This window comes from Nicotiana attenuata, chromosome 2, assembly GCF_001879085.1.
Source record: "Nicotiana attenuata strain UT chromosome 2, NIATTr2, whole genome shotgun sequence".
Taxonomy (NCBI): domain Eukaryota; kingdom Viridiplantae; phylum Streptophyta; class Magnoliopsida; order Solanales; family Solanaceae; genus Nicotiana; species Nicotiana attenuata.
In genome coordinates this window covers 44,877,193-44,882,218 of record NC_031990.1, presented here as the reverse complement: position 1 = coordinate 44,882,218, position 5,026 = coordinate 44,877,193, and the positions used below count along the sequence as shown (strand labels likewise).

The 5,026-nt window shown below is 37.4% G+C and overlaps 1 pseudogene across 1 annotated transcript; it reads left to right on the top strand.

Annotated features, from left to right (window-relative positions):
• On the top strand, nt 349-3,808 carry LOC109208541 (annotated as a pseudogene). Its single transcript, XR_002065191.1, has 4 exons — nt 349-2,598; nt 2,881-3,004; nt 3,125-3,269; nt 3,372-3,808. The product of XR_002065191.1 is annotated as a patellin-4-like (transcript).

Sequence of the window (5,026 nt, the reverse complement as noted above, 5' to 3'; positions counted from 1 at the left end):
AAATGATTAAAGCCTAGCGAATAAAATGTTGGTTGTGGGGCCAAAAACATGATTAAGGACAAATCACGTTTGCTGGAATACAGCCTAGGAAAAAAGAATCCCCCAACGGCTCTAACATGCCATGCGGCCTGCGGTGCGGTGTCAGCCTACAAATTAAATTGGACCGTTTTGGGTCCCACACACACGTTGAGATTTTCAAACAAATATATAACCGTTGCAAAACCTCTCTTCACTTCTCATCCCAAATACCTCCCAAACAACATAGTCATTGTGAAAATTGAGAGAGAGCAGCTCATTCAAGTCCCTAAGGTGAATTTCTAACTCTTCTCTTTCTTTTCCCTTAATAATCAGAAGTTGTCTAGTCCTTTTTTTTTCTCTTCAATTTTATGGTTTCGAGTTTTCTAGGTGACAGTTTTTCTGCTATTTGTTGTTGAATTTGCTGATTTTGTTAAACGAATATGTTTACATAAGGGAGTTATGGCGGAGCCAGAGACCAAGTTACGGGTTCGGCCCAAACCTAATAACTCTGGTCCAAACTTTGTTTATTTCTTAAAAAATTCATTTAATAGGTATAAATTATTAGTTTAGAACCCAGTACATAAACTTCAAATTATGGCTTCGCCTAACTAGGAAATTGTGACATTTTTCAAGTTTCAATTTTCTACTTCTAATAGGGAGCTGCTTCTTTGGTTTTTAGAACAATTTTTTAGGGGTTTCAATTCCATCTTGTTAGAGATTCATATGCTAGTATGAGACGGGCGGATTTTGGGGGGCGGAAGGGGGTTCACTCGAACTCCCGTCGTCGAAAAATTACACTGTATATATAAGGCACAATCTGTTTTTTACCTTTATATGTTAAGTTTTGAACCCCTTTAACACAACCCAAAAGTGTAGTTTAGTGGTCAAGGGGGTTCAAAACCTTAACAAGGTCATAGGTTCAATTTCCACTAGCTACAAAAAGAATTTTTGAACCCCCTTCGTGGAGATGCTGCCTCCGCCACTGGTTGGAGATATCGAGAACTTCTAATATTTTTCATTTTTTATTTTATTTTGTAAAATGTTTGAATGAGATGGTTTCCAATGGGAAACATGGTTAGTCATGATTCATATAGCCAACCCTAGCTTGTTTGGAATTGAGGCATTGTAGTTGTTGTATTATGAGTACTTTTTTGGCCTTTATTCCCATCCCGCGTAAGAACATAGGTTTTTTCCCTCAGTTTCTGCTCTCCTTGCTTTAACTAAAGAACTACCTTTCACTTTAAGTAGGACTCTAAGAGCTCTACCTTAGAATGAGTTAGATTTCCTGTGTTAACAAGAAGGAATGGCGGGACGCTAAAGAGAGGGCTATGAGACTAGTGCAATCAGGTAATCGACCAAGTAATCCACATACATGATAAAAGAGCATTCCAGCCCTAGTGTACTTATCCACTGGCATTGAAGGAGAAGAATGACAAGGTCTGCTTCCACAGTAAGGATTGCCGCTTAGTCCAATCCAAGAGCAAACGATTGGGGTCCCAAATTTTTTCTCACACTTTCTTAAATTTTCAGCTGTTTAGGAGGTGATTGCCAAGATCCAGTACAAAATTTTGTGCTATTTACTAATCAAACATGACAGTAGAGGTGCAATCTGAGGCAACTCAAGTAGCTGAGGTTGTTGTTCCAAAAGAAGAATTAGAGGCTAAAAAGATTGTAGAGGAGGTTGAGAATGAGAAAGTAAAAGAAGAGGAGGAGGAGGAGACCAAACCAAAGGCAATAGAAAAGAGCTCTTCTTATAGAGAAGAGAGCAACTTTCTCTCTGATCTCAAAGAGAATGAGAAGAAGGCTTTGAATGATCTCAAATCAAAACTCGAGGAGGCCATTCTTGGTAACACTCTCTTCAAAAAAGAAGAGAGTTCCACCAAAAAGTCTCCAGAGAAATCACCATCAGGTGAAGAGGAAGAAAAGAAAGATAATGAGAACAAGGTTGAGGAGAAAGAGACAAAGAATGAGGAAAATTGCGATACAAATTGTGAGAATAAAGAGGAGAAAGAGAGTGAGAAAGAGGGGGCTGATTTGGATGTTGATGAAGTGGATAAAGAGATCTCCATTTGGGGGGGGGGGGGGGTACCTCTATTGCCTAGCAAAGGGGGTGAGAAAACCAATGTGGTTATTTTGAAATTCTTGAGAGCAAGGGATTACAAAGTGAATGAATTATTCGAAATGCTCAAGAAAACACTCCAGTGGAGGAAGGATTTTGAGGTCGAATCAATCTTGGAGGAAGATTTAGGGTCAGATCTTGCTCCAACTGCTTACATGAGTGGAATTGATAACCAAGGCCACCCAATTTGTTACAACATTTTTGGAGTTTTGGATGATCAAGAGCTGTATAACAAGACATTCGGGACGGAGGAGAAACGTAAGCAGTTCTTGAGGTGGAGAGTGCAGTTAATGGAGAAGGGTATTCAGCAGCTTGATTTCAAGGCTGGTGGAGTCAGTTCACTGCTTCAGATTAATGATCTGAAGAACTCCCCTGGACCTTCCAAGAAAGAGGTCAGGATTGCTAGAAAACAAGATGTTGATCTTCTTCAGGATAACTACCCTGAATTTGTTGCAAAAAATGTGAGTATTCTATTCCATTTTCCTTGTTTTTACTTTCAGTTAGTGAGTTCTTAGAATAAAGTGCAAGCATATATAGTTGTAAACTATGTTACTAGGACTCTCCGAAAATATCAGTACGTGTTGGATCCTCCAAAAATAGTACATTTTTGGAGGATCCAAGGTGTGACAACATTTTGCAGAAATATAGGTTGTGAAAATTATCTTACTATGGGTAGTTAAAATTGCCTATGAAAAATTTACTATAAACCTTATGTGACCATTTCACCTGTTTCTTTTTTTCAGATATTCATCAATGTTCCATTTTAGTATTATGCTTTCCAGTCATTGCTCTCTCCTTTCCTAACTCAAAGAACCAAAAGCAAATTCGTTTTGCTCGCCCTGCTAAGGTCACTGAGACTTTGCTCAAGTAAGTTCTTTTCCTTAAACTTAAGAAATTCAGTTTTTCAGCATTTTTAGTCCTCGAATGCGAAATTTCTTTCCCCCCTAGTCTATTGGGTGTTAATGCTGAACTGTTTGGCTTGAACAGGTACATTCCTATCCAAGAAATCCCAATTCAATATGGTGGACTCAAGAGGGAGAATGACTTTGAGTTTTCAGCCTCTGACTGTGAAGCTTCTGAAATTCTTCTTAAAGCTGGATCAACTGAAAACATTGAAATACCTGCACCAGAGGTAACTTTTGGGAATGAAATCTTGGTTATGTTAAGATTTTTATCTTTCCCTTTTATTATATGGTGATTCTGATTTTTTTTGGTAAATTTAAAATTATGTCAGGTGGGAAGTACATTTATCTGGGATGTTACCATAGTGGGAGGGGAAGTGAGATATAAGGAGGAATTTGTGCCAGAGGATGAGAACTCTTACACAATTATCATTCAGAAGGAGAAGAAGTTGAGCTCGCCAATTCGCAACACATTCAAGAACAATGAAGCTGGAAAAGTTGTGCTGACAATTAAGAACACTTCTAGCAAGAAGAAGAAGGCGTTTTACCGACACAAGATCAAGAAATCAGCAATTTGAGATCACAAATTTCTGTTTTGAGTGAATATGAAGATGGAGTTTTATTTCAGTTTTTTGTTCCCAGCAGTATAACTTTTTTTTGTGGTTCATATACTTTATTATTCTTTTGGCTCTATATTCATATTGTATATGTTGATTTATTCATTTTTCTCCCTATAAGGAACATGATCTCTGGAACTTTTTTTTTAACCATCTTTGTTGTGGTGTTGAGTTGGGATGGTCCACACTACACCGATGCTTCCTAATTACACTCACCTCTTTTATCAATTGGTGCAATTTCCAGAAAAGATGCCGCATATCCTAGGCTACAAATGTCAATGAACATATTGAATCAACAAAATTATAATATCCGTTCCATTTTACATGATATTATTACTATTTTAGAGTCATATTTTTCTGACTTTGGTTCCATACCCTGACCCCATGAATTTTCAAGTGTATACAAATAGATCAAAACCGCTAGCATATGTGACTACATCTTCCAACTTAGCATTTTATTAATCAAAGCATTAAGCATATTTCCTAAATAGAGCATCGGCAACCACATTATCTTTTTCCTCGTGTATAGCGGATAACATATGAAATTGTTTTTATGTAACTCTTCCAATTTTTATTAAAATGCTTTTTTTTTCCAACTTATCTTGGCTCTTCGAATACCTAAGGCTTTCATGATCTGTCCTAAACTCCTAGTGATTAACAGTTGATTAGACAAAATATAATGTAACACCATGCATCACAATTACACTTTGTAATTTACGCACGTGTGCTTAACCACAATTACAAGTCTTCAATATCATGCATTCTCAATTTCTCATACAATTCTTTGGTTCTCTTGTGCAGGAAAAGAAATTAAACAAAAATTAGACATGGGAAGGGTGGGGTAATCCCAACCCTAATGGATAGAATTGATTTTTGGAATGCCAGAGGTCTGAACAAGCCAGAGAGAAATGAATCTGTTTATCCATAATCTGAGAGTTGGCTTGTTTGGATTTCTGGAAACAAAGGTAAAGAGAGTTACGACACAAAAAGCTTCTTTTTATCTCTGTCAAGGATGGTCATTCATAACAAATTTAGGAAAACACCCAGGAGGTAGGATATGGATGCTGTGGAAACCTCAACTATATGAGGTAGATATAAAGGAAGTGACTGAGCAAGTAATTCATAGCAAAGTTAAACATCAAGGGAATGGAATCAGCTTTAATGTTACACTAGTGTATGGTTTTAATGAGCAAGCAGCAAGGAAGAAGCTATGGGAAGATATTAACCAGATAGGTGCTCAAATGGATGGACCATGGATTGTGATGGGTGACTTTAACTGTGTTCTCAATAGGGAGGAAAGAATAGGAAGCAAAGTAAGAATAGGAGGCAAAGTAACTATGGCTGAAACAAGAGACTTTAGACAGTGTATT